Consider the following 16,480-nt stretch of genomic DNA (forward strand, 5'->3'; position numbering starts at 1 on the left):
CCCTCATCCCCTCAAATCCTACCTGTATAAATATTTTTAAAAAGAAAGGGAAAAATTTCAATGTCTTGGGAAATTTATTTGAAATAAGCCCATTATAAATGGGTGTGATCTGAGGTTGTGATCTGTGTCTCTAATGGGAGGTAATGTGATAGAAACAGCATGGAGTATTGCCAACCAAATGTCTTTTGTCTATTTTTCAGAATGAGTGTATTATGCTGTTATTTTATTCTACCAGGGGTCTCGTTACCCAAACGGTGAGTTTTGTGATTAGTCCTCTGCACTCACAACCAGCACTGTCCTTACACCTAGACGACTGGATGGCAGTAAAAGTTTGTTTGGGATCTCACCTGCTGTAGGACGACTGTGTTTCAGGATCTGAGGTCTCTTTATTACAAGACTACAGATTGATGGAAACATAATTTGTTCCACTCCCAATTTTTAAAATATATTTTTTGCTTACCCCCCCCTTCTCACGGCATATATAAGGAATAAAATGAAAATACAGACTTATGCAGTTGATGCCTGATAATGCCAAGACATGGAAACATGCAAACTACAGAGAACCCTCAGAGCTTTGGGTTGCTCATGGCACCACCAGACTTCCTTGGCCACCTGCTGCAGTAAGTATCGCTCTATCCCTTGGGTGCAGGTAGGGTCAGTGACGTCAGAGACTGGTCTTTAGCAGTGTATATACTACAGAGAATGAACTGTCACTCCAAGCCGCACACTGTCCTACAAGAGTTTTGTGGTGTTATGATTTACACATATAACATAAGCCATATTATTTATTTATTTTTATCTATTTTATTTTTTTTAAGTTATTTTACTTCTCAAAAACTTCTTAATACTTCATTTTCTTTTAAACACATGGGGTACAGATTAGGATTAGGTACATAAGTGGTCATTGTACAGGTGAAGTTGGGCTTCCCATTGATCCTCACTTTGCCTGATTTGGGACCAGGTACGCTTATTGATGTTATGTGTCCCCCTCCCCTAGCAGTGTTCCACTGCTGCCAATCCCTTTTTTTGTAATATTATGGTAAATGTTCAGGGTCCACTTATGAGTGAGAGCACACGGTATTCAGTTCCTTGTTTCTGTGATAGGTCACTGAGTATGATCAACTCTAAAATCCATCCAAGTTGTTGCAAAGTCCATATTTTGTCCTTCTTTATGGCTGCATAATATTCCATTATGTATACATACTACATTTTTTTATCCAGTCTACTTTTGATGGGCAGCAAACATGGTTGGTTCCATGTTTTTACTATTGTGAATAGTTTTTGCTATTGTGAATAAACATGCACACATGGGTATCTGTTTTGTAGAATTATTTGAGTTCCTCTAGGTATGTTCCCAGAAAAGGAATTGTGGGGTTGTATAGAAGGTTGATTATTAGATCTTTTAGAAATCACCACACTGTTTTCCACAGAGCTTGTACTGGTTTACACTCCCACCAACAGTATAAAAGTGTTCCCTTTTCTCTGCATCCTCTCCAGCATCTGCTGTTTTTTGAGTTAATGATGATGGCCATCGTGACTGGAGTTAGGTGGTATCTCAGTGTGGTTTTAATTTGCATTTCTTTGCTGACTAGTGAGGCTGAGCATTTTTTCATGTATCTGTTAGCTGTTTGTGTGTCTTCTTTTGAGAACTGTCTATTCATATTTTTGGCCTACTTTTTAATAGGGCTATTTGTTTTTTTTCCTTTTGACATGTTTGAGTACCTTATAGATCTTGGATGTTAGGCCTTTGTCAGATATGCAGTTGGCAAATATTTTTTTCCCATTCTGTGGGTGTCTCTCTGTTCTCTTGATTTTTTTTTTTTTTTTTTTTGCTTTGCAGAAGCTTGTCAGTTTGATGAGATCCCACTTGTCTATCTTATCTCCTATGGCATGGGCTTTTGGGGTTTTGATTAGGAAATGGTTGCCTATTCCAATTTCTGTAAGGGTGTCTCCTGCATTTTCTAAGATTCTTATAGTTTGAGGTTTTACATCTAGGTCTTTGATTCATTTAGAGTTGATTTTTGTGTACGTAATAGGTAGGGGTCCTGTTTCAATCTTCTGCATGTGGTCAGCCAGTTTTCCCAGCACCATTGACTGAATAGTTTCTCCCCTTCCCAGTGGTTGCTGGTGGGGGCTTTGTCGAAGATGAAATGATAGAGAAATTGGAGTTTTGCTTCTAGAACCTGTATCCTGTTCCATTGATCTATATTCCTATTTTTGTACCAATACTAGGCTGTTTGGGTTATTGTAGCCTTCTAATAAAGTTTAAAGTCCAGAAGTGTGATACTTTTTGCTTTGTTTTTTTGTTGTTGAGGATTGTTTTGGCTATTCTTGGTCATTTATGTTTCCATATGAATTTCTGTATTGTTTCCAGGTCTGAGAAGAAGGATGTTGGCAATTTAATGGGTATTGCATTGAATCTGTAGATTGCCTTTGGTAGGATGGATGTCTTGACAATGTTGATTCTTCCAATACATATACATGGAATCTTTTCCCACTTGTTTGTGTCTTCTTTGATTTCTTTTTTTTTTTTACCTTGATTTCTTTGAGCAGTATTTTCTAGTTTGCATTATAAAGGTCTTTCACTTCTCTGGTTAGGAAGATGTCAAGGTATTTCTTTTCTTTGTGTGTGTGTGTGTGTGTGTGTGTGTGTGTGTGTGTGTGTGTGTGTGTATGTGTGTATGTGTGACTATTGTAAATGGGGTTGTGCTTTTTATTTGGCTCTCTGCCTGTTTGTTGTTTGTGTATAAAAATGTGACTGTCTTTTACACATTGATTGTGTACCCTGAGACTTTGCAAAGTCCTTTATCAGTGCAAGAGGTTTTTGACAGATTCTCTTGGATTTTCAAGGAGTAGAATCATATCATCCACAAAGGGATAACTTAATTTCCTCTTTTCCTATTTGGATACTTCTGATTTCCTTCTCTTCTCTGATTGCTAGAGCTAAGACTTCCAACATTATGTTGAACTGGAGAGGTGAGAGTGGGTAGCCTTGTCTTTTTCTGGTTTTCGGGGGGAAACGCTTCCATTTTCTGTCTGTTTAACAATATGTTGGCTGTGGGTTTACCATACTCTTACTGTTTTGAGGTGTGTTCCCTCTATGCCTAAGTGTTCAAGGGGTTTTATCAGGAAGGGATGCTGGGTTTTGTTGAAAGCCTTTTCCGTATCTAATGATATAATCATGTGGTTCTTGTTTTCACATGTGTTGATATATTGATTTACATTTATGGTCTTGCAAATGTTAAACCAGTCCTGCATCCCAGGGATGACACCTACTTGGCCATGGTGGATAATTTTTGAGATGTGTTGTTGGATCAAATTTGCTAGAATCTTGTTGAGAATTTTTGCATCGATGTTCATCAAGGATATTGACCTGTAGTTCTCTTTCTTTGTTGGATCTTTACCCAGTTTGGGTATCAGTGTGATATTAGCTTCATAAAATGATTTGGAAAGAGTTCCATCTTTCTTGATTGCCTGGAATACTTTCAATAGGATTGATACAGCTCTTCTTTGTATGTTTTGTAGCTCCTCCTTTTATGTTTTTCTGCTGGAAAGCCATCTTCTCCAGGGCTGTTTTTTTTTTTTTTGTGGGTATTTTTCTTATGATGAAGTCAATTTCCTGGGTTGTTACTGGTCTATTTAGGGTCTCAATTTCTTCTTGTTTCAACCTTGGGTGGTTGTGTGATGTCAGAAAGTTCTCCATTTCATTTAGGTTTTTGAGTTTGTTTCCATACAGGTGTGCATGGTAATCGCTGGAAATCTTTTGTGTTTCTTCAGGGTCAGTTGTTACTTGATGTCTTGCATCTCTAATTGTGTTTACTTGGAATTTTTCTCTCTTTATCTTAGTAAGTCTGACTAGGGGTCTATCAATCTTGTTTATCTTTCCAAAGAACCAGCTTTTTGTTTTGTTGATTTTTTCTATGATATTTTTGTCTTCTATGTCTTGTATTTGGGTTTTTACTATGGTGATCTGGATTTTTTTGCGGAAGTTAGGGTTTTGGTGGTCTTGCCTCCTTAGGTGATTTTTTTAGGCTGTTAACTTGTGATCTTTCCATTTTCTTGATGTGTGTGTAGAACTATAAATTCCCCTCTTAGCACTGGAATCCATAGCATCCTAGGATTTGATAAGATGTATCTTCATTTTCCTTTGTTTTCAGCAGTCTTTTAATTTCTGTTTTGATTTCTGTGTTGACCCAGGAGTTGTTCAGCATCATACTGTTTAGTGTCCATATCTTTGTATGTTTGGGGGGTATTTTGTTGGTGATATTTAATTTTTTCCACTGTGGTCTGAGAAGTTGTGTTGCAGTATTTTGATCTTATGACATTTGTTTATGCTTGTTTATTGCTGAGGATGTGGTCAATCGTAGAATATATTCCATGTGGTGATGAGTAGAATGTATATTCCATGGTTGTTGGGTGGAGAATTCTTTAGGTATCTACTAAGTCCATTTGGTCAATTGTCAAGCTGAGGTTCTAGATCTCCTTGTTGATTTTTTTCCCCAATGATCTATCTAGGGTTGTTAGTGGGGTACTTAAGTCCTCAGTAATCACAGTGTTAGAGTCAATATCTTTTTTTAGTTTATTTAGTAGTTGCTTTATAAAACCTACTGCTCCTTTGCAGTTATGTTTGGGATGGACAGTTCTTATTGATGAATTGAATCTTTTATCATTATGTTGTGTCCTTCCGTATCTTTTAAAATTTTTGATAACTTGAAGGTTGTTTTTTCTGATATTAAAATCGTGACTCCTGCATTTTTTTTTTGTTGTTTTTGTTCACCTGAAAGTTTATTTTCCGTTCTCTAACTTTAAGTCTGTAGGTGTCCTTTGTAGTGAGATGTGTTTCCTGAAGGCAGCATATTTTGGGTCATGCTTTTTTATCTACTTTGCCATTCTATGTTTTCAGTGTTGCATTTAGTTCATTTGTGTTCAGGCCAATTATTGAAATGGGAGGGTTTATCCCTGTCATGAGGCTCTTATAAGGTTGTTTTGTTTTCTTTTAACTTTTGGGTTGACATGTGTGTGTATTTTCAATTTTGAAGTCACAATGTAAGCTTTGTTGATTCTATGTCTTCCTGCAACTTGGGAAGTGCATGGTTTTTGTTTGTTTTTCTTTCTTTTTTTTTCTTCTGTGCTAAATACCTTCTGGAGCCTCTCCTGTACAGTTGGTCTGGGAGCAGCATAATCTTTTAGGGATTGGCTGTCTGGGAAGGATTTTAATTCTCCATCGCTGATAAAGCTGAGCTTGACTGGATAGGAAAATCTTGGTTGAAATTGTTTTTCTTTGAGGACTGTGAAAATTGGACTCCAGTCCCTTCAAGTTTGTAGTGCTTCTGCTAGTACGTCTGCTGCTATTTTGAATGATCTTCCCTGGTAGGTAGTCTGACTTTTTTCTCTCACTTCCTTTATAATTTTTTTTCTTTTATACCTACCTTGAATAGGTGAATTACTATATTTCTAGGGGCTAGTCTTCTCATTTGATATCTTGTGGAGGTTCTCTGAATCTCTTGTGTTTGGATGGTCACATTACTGCTGAGCTAAGGAAAGATTTCTTGGGTAACCTCCTGAAATACTTGTTCCAGGGTATTCTCCATTTCCCTTTCTGCTTCTGGGATACCAGTTAGGTGTAAGTTCAACCTTGTGATATAATCACATATCTCTTGGAGGCTTTGTTCTTTCTTTCTGAGTTGTTTTTTTTTTCTTCTGTTTTTAAAAGATCAGACTAATTCCATGTTTTGGTCTTCAAGCTCTGAGATGCTTTCTTCTGCTTGGTTAATTCAGGTTTCTGTGCTTGTCGTCTTGGTATTTTTTATGTCCAAAATCTCTGTTACAAATTCTTTCAGTGTTGCATCTTATCTTTCTTTAGTCTTATTCACTCTTTCCATTCATTCCCTAATCTCTGTTGTATTCTGGGGCCAGTCATTGGTGATTTTCATTGTTTGGGCTCAGAGGTCTGATTTTTTAGGCATCGTCTTTTTGGTATACTCTTTGGTACTTGTGTTCTTCCCTTGATTTTTTTCCCCCTCATTTGTGACAAACCTCTTTCTTTTCTCTTTAACTCTGTTATTCGGTGATAGTGGAAGGGGCTTCCACTTCTGTTGTTTGCTCATCTCTCTGTTCTTCCCTGATCAGGGCCTCTGAATTGGTTCTATTTTAAAACAAGGCTGGGGGTGGGAAGCCTTGTTATCCCTTGTAGTTCTGAGAGTCAAATAAGGTGGAGGGTGGGGAACTAGGACTCAGAAACTACTTGCATGTCACAGTGTTCAATGACTGGGTGATGGGCTCCCTGAGACCCATTCCCCCCAACCACCCTATATGATAATGCAACGGGTATGTGTTTGTGCCCCCTCCCGAGTCCAAGATAAAGTAACAACAATGAGGAGAACAGAGAAAGGTGGAATAAAATAGAATGAACAAAAAAATAAAATAAAAACAGGCAAACAAGAGCAAAAAATAAACTAAAAAAGACAAAAGGGAGAGGATGCAAATCTAACCCTCACAGATACATTCACACACACACTAAACCAAAACAAAAGAAGAACAAAAAAAACCCCCAAAATGAATACACACACACACACACACACACACACACCCAGACGCATGCGCACGTGCGCATGCAGGTAGTTTCTAAATCCTAGCTCCCCACCCTCCACCTCATTTGACTCTCAAAACTACAAGGGATAACAAGGCTTCCCACCCCTAGCCTTGTTTTAAAATAGAACCAATTCAGAGGCCCTGATCAGGGAAGAAGAGAGAGATGAGCAAAAAATGAAAGAAGAAAGAAAGAAAAGAAACATTTTAAAAAATTTCTGGGCATGAAGCACCTTCCTGTGGCAGGTTATATAATTATTCCTCTCAGCTGCTCACAGATAAGTCCACCTGCCCTCGTCTACAGGGCTGCAGGGTCATCTACAATCTCCCCAGCGCATGGCCCATGAGGGGAGGAGGGAGTGGTGGGGGTGGGCAGGGCATCCATCCTCCCCTCTAGTCTTGTATGGTCAGGGGGTCCCCTTCAGTGGGGAGATGGAGGGTTGTCTACTCCCCAGGTGCTGGCGGTGGGCACCCGAACCAGGCTTATCCCAGTGTGGAGTCCCTCCTATCACAGCAGCCATTCCAGGCACCACCTGGGTCCATCCCTCTCCACTGTGCTCCAGCTGTGTGGGTCTGACATGCAGAGGATTACCGAGGAGGAAGGGGTTGGGTCAGCCCAGGACTCACTGCTGATCTCTTGTTCTTTTCTGGTTGCACCCTTTGTCCCATGGCTGGGTCAGGGTGGGGGGGTGGGGGTGCTTGAGACTCTGCTCTCATCCCGTCCCTCTGAAGTGTGTGCTTTTGGGATATTCCTTCTGGGTCACAATCAACCCAGAGTAGCTAACCCACCAGTCACAGAAAGCCGGTCTGTTGCTCCATGGTGAGCACACCAGAGCACTTCTCCGCTCCGTTTTCAAGATGGTGGTGGGCTGCCTGGTTCATCTTCTCCAGTAGGACTCTGCCTCTGGCTCCCTTGCTGCACTGCCTCTGCGGCCCTCACTGCCAGTGTCCAGCCTGGTGCTGTAGTGGTGGTGCAGAACCTGGAGCTGGCAGTTGCTTCTGGCAGCTTCTTCCTGGGAAGGGCTTTGCTGATTTTTAAAAAATGGCGCTCAGCTTCTGTGCCCCGGAGAGTGCTAGGGTCCAGGCAGAGCAGCTGTGGCACCAGTTGCTTCACCAGGAGAACCCTGGCCACTGTTCTCGAGTTCTCATTCAGTCGGCCCTCATACACCCACTTACACATGCATGCAAATTCATTCATACACTCACTCACTCACTCACACAGAGACTCACGCAGTTCGACTGGCTCCACCGCCATCTTCCTTGAGCTTTCTCTAAGCTATATAATAATTGTACTTAAAATTGTAGTTATCCTGGTAGAGTCACAAAACAGAGAATCCCTTGAAGGTGTTTTGAAAACAATTCCATGTCTGGCTCGCCTCCTCAATCCTTGATCTGTTCTTATTTGCTCACTAACAAAAGATCTTTATAAGTCTGTTTTCACCACTGTGGTGAAAAGAAAGTGCTTAAAATGTCATGCTCTGGCTTTAATAGGATGTTTACAGATTCTCCTTGCCGCCCCTTCATCTCCATCTAGACAAGGACAGGACGAGGGACAACTACGAGAAGGTGTCTGCCTTGATTCCACTGGGATCCCCTGTCAGAAGCCACCCCCTGCACTCAAGATATCCTGGTTCCTCGGCACTGGGGAAGATGATGTAACCTGCATGCCGTTCTTCCACCTCTGTGCCCTTCAGAGCTGCTCCCTTGTTCACATGGCCTCAGGCAACTGTCAGGTTTCTCAGATAATGTATGAACAGCTACCAGGTTTGTGCTAAGCTCACCACTGCATTAAACATGGTTCCACTCCCACTTTTCCCAGGAGTTCTTTCTGTGGTATCTCCTTTTTCTCCACCAGCACTGGCTGCCCTCTTTGCTCTCCGCTACAGCCTCTTGGCACCTCTGACATCAAGTTTCTTCCCTGCCCGGAACGACGTTTGTTCCCCGCCCCTTTTCCCAAACCTCGCAGCCCTTCAAGCAATCACTGACAACCTCCTCCATCAGGAGGACCCCTCTGCCAAAACTCCTTCTACTTTTAGTTTCTCGCCTCCCTGACCTCCGAGTGACTTACATTTGTATGCTCATAAAACGTTCTGCTGGAAGGACTTTGAAGGGCTTTCCATCCAGCCTCCCTCCGAATGCAGTACTGCACCCCAGCTGGTGTCTGCATTGCGAAAGAAAGCACACTGCCTCCTGGACCTCCAGTCTCACTGTAGACAATGCTCTCATTAGGAGTTCTGCATTGCATTAAGCCACAGTCTGCCGCCCTGCAATCCTGGGTTTTCTCTCTCTGGCAAAATCAAATACAATGAACTCAGTGTATGCAAGGGTCTGTTTGTAAAGTAAGCATATAAGGTGGGTTCACAATTACCCTTGAAAATACCAATCATCACCCAGGACTTATAATAAATAAGGTTTCGTGTATAGTGTGCCTTCTTTTAGGATGTCCATTGGGTTCGTTTTTCTTTCCATTTTTAGAACAGATTTTATGTGGCTGAATTGTAGATGTAGTTATTGGCTTGCAGTTAAAAGCCATTTATATATAAAATACATATTTTCAAGTCTGCAGTTACATCAACATAGGAATGTGAACAAGAGGGCGAGAACAGAGATTGTCAAGGTCGTAGGTACATGGTCATTCTGGGACACATCTCCTTATGCATGGTGGACAGCTCTTGGCTGTCCCCATTTTTGTTGTTGTTGAGTCCAGGTTTCAGGCTGTCACCTAGGCTGGATTGCAGTGGCATGCCCATGGCTCACTGTAGCCTCAAACTATCTCCTGGGTTCAAGCGATCCTCCCATCTCAGCCTCCAGAATAACTACCGGCGCGCCCCACCAGGCCTCACTAATTTTTAAATTTTTTTGCAGAGGCAGAATCTTGCTATGATGCCTAGACTGGTCTCAAACTCCCGGGCTCAAGCAATCCTCCTGCTTTGGCCTGCCAATGTGCTGGGAATACAGGTATGAGCCACTGCACCTGGCCTGTCCCCAGGTATTTTTGTCACTTTGATGATCCTCACTGTCTGCCACCGCTCCTCCGTGGTGCTTCTCTTTCACCAGACAACTCTGATGTGGATGTCACAAATGACTTGGTTTACTTGGTTTGTTTCAGGTTTAGATATGTTGAGTTGAGGTCAAGAGTAGGACCTCCAAGCAGAGGTTGTCTAGGAGGCAAATAGACAAACTGAATTCCAAGCAAGACCTCAGAACTGAAAAATCTAGGATTCTGGAGTCTCAGGAAGGGGACAGTCTTGACCTCACAACTGCTTTGTATATCTCCCAGAATCCTCATCATATGAAAGCAGCCCATCAAGTCTTTCTTGGGTTACAATTCAATCTAAGTTCCAGCAAGCCCGGAATATAAAAGCATGGAATTTAGAAAAAAAGGGGGCGGTGAGTATGTTGGAATCACCTTCTCTATCCCATTGCCAAGCAGGGTGTGGACCCAAACACACACACACCGCCCACGCAGGCTTGGAAGTTGGTCTCTGCAGAATTCCTCGGGTGCAGGGAGGGGACTCGCAAGGGAGCAGCCAGGGAAGATGGCATCGGTCTCCCTACCTCGCCCACAGCAGAGCAGCTCTGTTTTAATCCGTCATTAACATCGAGCCTTCTGGTAAGACTTTCTTCAACAAAAGGGTCTGAGAAAAAGGGATAGAAGAAGGAGGAAGTGGAGGAGAAGAAGGAGGAGAGGAAGAACAGATGAAAACCTCTGCTGCAGCTCACAGCAGAAGACCCGTGCAAAAGAGCCATCTGTGCTCAAGAGGTCTCGAAGCTGGCACCCTCCAAGCCATCATTCTCAGGGTTAATAACACAAAGACATTCAGTCTGTCTCTTGCTTCTACTCTGCTCACTCACATCAATCTTTTTTACTATGATTACTTTATATATACATTGTTGAATGGATGACATTCACCATGGGACACCATCGCAGGAGAGAAAGCAAGAAGCCTTGTTTTCCCACTTTGGAAAAAACTAAATGATTTTTCTCTTTCCAGGGTCTATCTGGCAGAGAAGTCCTCCCTGTTTAGCGAACATTCCAGATGAACCTTGGCAAAGGAAAGTATATGCATGGCAATTGGGTGGGTAGTGAGGTGTGAAAATAGAGGCTTGGACTCGCATGAGTAGAGACAGGATCTGAGGTGTAGCCAGGTGTGCGCTGGAGACCTGCCCAGCTGGAGGGGAAAGTGGCAGATAAAGCTGGAAAAGGCACAGGTGTCTGGAGGGTGCCCCTGAATGTCCAACGAAGCAGCCTGGACCATGAGGGACGTTGCTTTTTTTTTTTGCTTGCTTGCTTGCTTCTTGTTTAAGGAATAATCAGAAAGGTGCATTTAGAAGATTCATCTGATAGAGACAGGTGAGTGAGCGGGCCGACTTAGCTCATGAGGTGTTTCTGTTATCAAACTCTTTAAACCTTGGTTTTCAAATCTCTAAAATAGGGATAATATACTTTTAGAGGGTTGTAGCAAAAATTAAAGTGAAGTCATTTTTGCCATTACTGAACCAGGAGGCTGTGTGGCAGAGTTATGCATACAGTCTCTGATACTAGAATGTCTGGGTTCAGATCCCAGCTCTGCTTGTCGACTTTGTGAGCTGGGGTAAGTTACCCTAAAACAGGGAGGATAAGAAGAGTGCCGCATGTTCTCATTCATAAGCGGACCCTACACATTGACCATAATACTATAAGAAAGGGATTGGCAGTAGCAGGATACAGGGGAGAGAAAGGTGAGGACACAACATCAATCTCAAACCAAACAAAGCGGGGACCAAAGGGAGGCCCAAACTTTACTTGTGCAATATCCACTGTATACCTATTCCTGAATCGTATCCCACATCTTTAAAATGAAATATATATATCAGGAAAAAAAAATACCTACCTTACAGGGCTGCTGTGATGATTAAGTGAATACATGTGAAGTGTTTGGCAAGTGCAGTGCTGTCATTCCAAGTGAGAGCTATACGTAACTAGGTTACTGCCAGTGGAAATGCAGGAACAATGAAGTGTGAGCAACACTACTAAGAGAATATGATAGCAGTTGTTTGCAAGTGAAAGATGATGGATAGCAGTGAGATTTCTTAATGGCCAAGAGAATAGTGTTATTAACAGAAACAGGGAAAGCAGTAGGATAGCAGGCCCAGGAGGACAAGTCATGAGTTTGTTTGGGGGTATATTGTGTATACTTACCAGGTGTCCATACAGAGTTCCTGGCAGGCAGTCCGTGTTGTAGCACAAGAACTATAGGTCAAGGCAAAACCTGATACCAGGGCCGAGGTGTTTACATGGTAACAATCAGCTTTAACTGAGATCTCTCTAAGGAGAGAACAAAGAAAAAAAAAAAGATGTCAGAAGAGAGAAATTGGGGGAGACCTAGAAAAGTCCCTTTTGTAGCTTGTTTTTAATGTATTAAATGGGTTTTTCCAGCATATTTCAAGAATGGAGGGGGAGAAGAAGCTATGTCATAATTTTTAGGAACTTTTAATGTTATGAAAGTCATATGGTCTAAATAGTTCATAAATACAAGATAATACATGAGGGGGAATAATTATTCTAAGCCCCCATTAATATCTAGGTGTATTTTCTTCCAAATAACCGTATTTATTTCTAGATCAAGGGGAGTTATACTATTTAAACAGTTTGTATTCCATTTTTTTCACTTAGAAATAGTATTTTCTCATGTCATGAAAGATGTTGAGAGAGTGTCTTACATACACATTTCTTAAGGCTGAGAAGTCAAACATGAGATCCAAAGACATCATCATTTCTTTTAGAATTTCAGAGGGAAAAAGGGTAGCTGGGGCTTCCTGTGACATTACACCTTCCATCTCAGGGGCTGGGCGACAGACAGCTCCCCCACTCAAAAGAAACAGAACCACGTATAAGACATTTAAACCCCAATTAGGAAGAACAGCTGTCAACAAAACCAAGTGGATAGTATTCACACTCAGTCATTGCCAGTTAGAATTTTCTTCCCAGAAATAAGCATTAGTGTTTGAAAGCCACATTATGTACTTCTCTCTTGCTTTGTGACCAGAAGGACTCTTCCACCTTACACATTAGTAGAAAAGGCTTGATCTCAAGGTGTTTTCAGCCTGGCCAGACACATGAAATAACTTCGCACACAATTTACAGCAGTACTAGATGGAAAGAAACGTGTTGATTTTATTTATTTTATTATCAAATCTCACAAGTTAAACAGACTGTTCAGGAGGGAAGAATTGATAAATTATTCCCCTGGCTTATATACTTGAGTTATCTGCAAGGGTGTAATACTTCAACTTTTCCCATTAAGTATCTTTCTCAAAGCAATCTTTCCTTGTTTACTCACCAGAAAACCGAAGAAGGTAAAATGATTGTTCGTTTCTGATAACAAAGCATACAGGCCAAAGTATGGAAAGAAATGTAAGTTCCCCTTGAATCTTTCTGCCTCACCTCCCCAGCAAGAAACTTCCTTCTCTCAGCTAGCATGTGTTATGTGTCTTCCAAATTATTTATCTTTAGTAAGTGCTACAAAATTGCTCAGGCAGTACACAAAAATTGGCTTGCAAAAAGAAGGGAGGAGAAAATTATTATCAAAATGGATTTGGAATCCAAGGAAATGCAATTTCTCCATTTCTCTTTATCTGTGTTGTGTGGGATTCACGTAGCTTCCCTGGTGCAGATGGAAAGCAGACAGTTTCAAAGACTGGGGCGTACCAGCCAGTGCTTTTGACTAAAACCTGAATCTGGTTACGATCAAGGAATTTTTTCATGAATAAGAATGTATTCTCTATTGGAATTCCAATAAAAACACGAGCGTTTAGAAAAACGTATTAAAAAAATGAAAAACTTAAGGAAAAACTTTATTTCAGAGAAGGAGATTAGCACCTTCTTGTGTTCATGCCCTTTTCCATGAAAAGAACATGCCTTGGCTAACTGGAGGACCAGAGACTCTCAGAGCAGACATGGACCCAGCCTGCAGCCCGAGGCAGGTCTAATCAATCCCCAGGCATAGCGTGAGAGAGAGATTTCATGGGATCAGCGCAGGACAAATGCCTCCTCCCCTCCCCTGCTGAGGACCGTTCTCTAATCAGGAGGATGACCCTTGGCCAAGGACAACTGTGCCCTATCGGAATGCCCTTGGGTCTACACACACCCGCGTGCTCAAGGCAGTTACCAAGAGAGCACATCGTTGTGTCTGCTTCTTTGCATGTGATGCTGCTGTTTGTGTCTTGCTGCCTTGACCAGCTGGGAGTCTATAAACTCTTCCCACATCAATTAGGGTGTGGAGAGCTTTGTACCAACCATCACCCTCAGTTCCTCTTGTAAGTGTTAATAAACCCATGTCTTTACCAACCCATCCTGCAGGTAATTTCATCAGAACAGATAAACATAATGTGAGGTAAACTTCGGTCTCCCGTGATACAGATGCTTATTGTTTTATGACACCAAGAGCTGGTGCTTGTTGGTTATGAGGACTGCTTGTATCAATCGACGGCCGACACAGCACATACTAACACAGTATTGTTTAAGCTCCCTCTATTGGGTGGTTTCGTCCTCAGAATCACCCTATGCAGTCAAGTACTAGTTTTATCTCCACTTCACAGGCCAGGAAGCTGAACCTCCGTAGCAAGCAAGTGGGAAAGTACTGGAAGCCTAGCTGCCCAGCCAGGATTGCAGCTCTGGCATGCTGCCTCTCCTGACATACACCCCCTTGGAAGGTTCCTTCTCACCCAAAGCTACCCCCCGCTTAGCAGATGCTAAATTTACCTTCTTTATCAAATCTTCTGTGTCAGCAGTCTTTAAACTTGTTTGTTCATGTATCTTCTAGAAAAATCGAAAAGCGATTAGATTGAATCATATAAGATATTTTGCCAGCTTATTTATTCATTGCTTTTGTGGTTTATTTAGCCAGTTTATTTATTCATTGCTTTTGTGGAGGGGCAGACTTTGGGAATTCCATGCTCTGCCATTTTTACTGATATTTCACCTACCATAGTAATTTAATACCCATCTCCATCCATTTACAAAAATACATATGTGGGGGAAATTCAGAAAAGTGAGACATTTTGCAGGCGAAAAATGTCCAAATATCAGCAGTTTCATTTGACCCAACCTACCCCCCAACATGTGACACACATTTTAAAAGTAGTATCTAAACTTTTTTTCATTCTGGTTTAAATGGTGACAAAAATGGTAATTTCAAGAATATTGAAAATACTGAATTTTCAAATGAAATTTTATCATAGTGTTAATGTAGTGCTAATGGAATCTGAATACCATAGTATTTTTTTATTGAGATAAAATTTGCGTAACATGAAATTTACCATTTAAACCATTTTAAAGTGTACAGTTCAGTGGCTTTTAGTGCATTCACAATATTGTATAACCATCACCTCAGCTCCAAACATTTTCATCATCCCAGAGGAAACCCCAGACCTATTAAAGTCACTCCCTGTTCCCCATCTTCTGGCAACCATTAATCTGCTTTCTGTCTATATGGATTCACTTATTCTGGACACTTCATATAGATGGAATTATCCAATATATAGTTTTTTGGGACTGGTTTTTTTCACTTAGTATAATGTCTTCGAGAATCATCCCTGCTCTAGCATGTATCATCACTTCCTTTCTATGACTGAATAATATTAATTGATAGTGTACCCAATGTTGTTTATTCATTTGTCATTTGACGAAGCATTGTTTTTGCTTTTATTTATTGTTAATGCTGCTATGAATGTTTGTGTACAGATTTTCATGTGGACATATGTTATCAGTTCTCCTGGGTCCAGACCCAGGAGTGGAATTGCTGGACTATTTGCTGAGCTTTGGCTGCTTTTTCCTGATTAGGCGTTCCCCTGGTTGGTGTAAGCTTTTAATTAAATTCCGGGGTTCTGAAAAAGTTGGTTCTGACAATTTTGCTGGTTTATTTATTCCTTGCTTTTGTGAAGGGGCAGACTTTGAGAATTCCGTTCTCTGCCATTTTCGCTGATATCTCACCTACCATAGTAATTTAATGCCCATCTCCATCCATTTACAAAAATACATATGTGGGGAAAATTCAGAAAAGTGAGAAATTTTGCATTGTTTCTTTTTTCCTTGAACTTATATGTTTATCTTCCTCTATATAATTTTATTCTAATAAAATATATCTTTATGCTCTAGTCTTTTATTAATTACTGCATAATCTCTCTCCAGATATATATAAATTAAGTTTTAATTATTTGACTATACACTCTTGCTGTTGGAAAATTACCCCTGGATTAAATCGTAATTACAATTATTATGACTCATCACTGATTTAAGCCTCATAAATATATTACACATTTGATAATTCTAATCACATTTTGGAAACACATCTGAAATGAACAGACCAATGTTTGACACTCAGCTCATATACCTTTGGGTGAATCTCATTTATTGCTTAAATGAGACAGGGCTCAGACGGAGAAAATCTTTTTCATATAAATAAGTTAAGATAGTAGAAAGGATTTAATTACAACTGTGTCACTCAGTTCTCTGAATGTCAGCTGAGTTGGATGCCAAGAACATGTGCATAACAAATGATTTTATGGAATTCTCTATGTGTTGGATGTCTTCTGCTTCTCTGAGATCTATGCCATCCTCTCTGCCTCACTTTCTATCTGGAGGCTGACCTGCATGGACTACATCAGCACGCTCTTCTTCCAACTGGATTTTGCCGATGAGGACCCCTTAGCAGACTATCAGAGGGAGAGGAGGAAAGGCTATTTATTCTCCCAGCTCCTTCCCTGCAAAATTGCCTCTCCTTTCAAGGTAACCCTCTCTACAGTGAATCTCCTTCTGGGTTCTGTTAAATTCTCCTTCTTCTTATCTGTTTGGGCCTGAAGGTGGGTAGCTCACACTTGTAAATAGTCCACTTATTTTTTTTTTTTTTTT

At 41.0% G+C, this 16,480-nt stretch overlaps 1 long non-coding RNA gene across 1 annotated transcript in view; it reads left to right on the forward strand.

The window, feature by feature from the left end:
- The first annotated feature begins 461 nt into the window (after positions 1-461).
- Positions 462-16,480, forward strand: part of LOC110596004 — a 22,363-nt gene continuing 6,344 nt past the window's right edge. Inside the window, exons 1-2 of the long non-coding RNA XR_002482205.1 lie at positions 462-620; positions 12,915-12,985. This is a non-coding gene — a long non-coding RNA (uncharacterized LOC110596004). The remainder of the gene's footprint in view (positions 621-12,914; positions 12,986-16,480) is intronic.

Source organism: Carlito syrichta, unplaced genomic scaffold (genome assembly GCF_000164805.1).
Source record: "Carlito syrichta isolate Samal-C Ts95f unplaced genomic scaffold, Tarsius_syrichta-2.0.1 Scaffold305696, whole genome shotgun sequence".
NCBI classification, from domain to species: domain Eukaryota; kingdom Metazoa; phylum Chordata; class Mammalia; order Primates; family Tarsiidae; genus Carlito; species Carlito syrichta.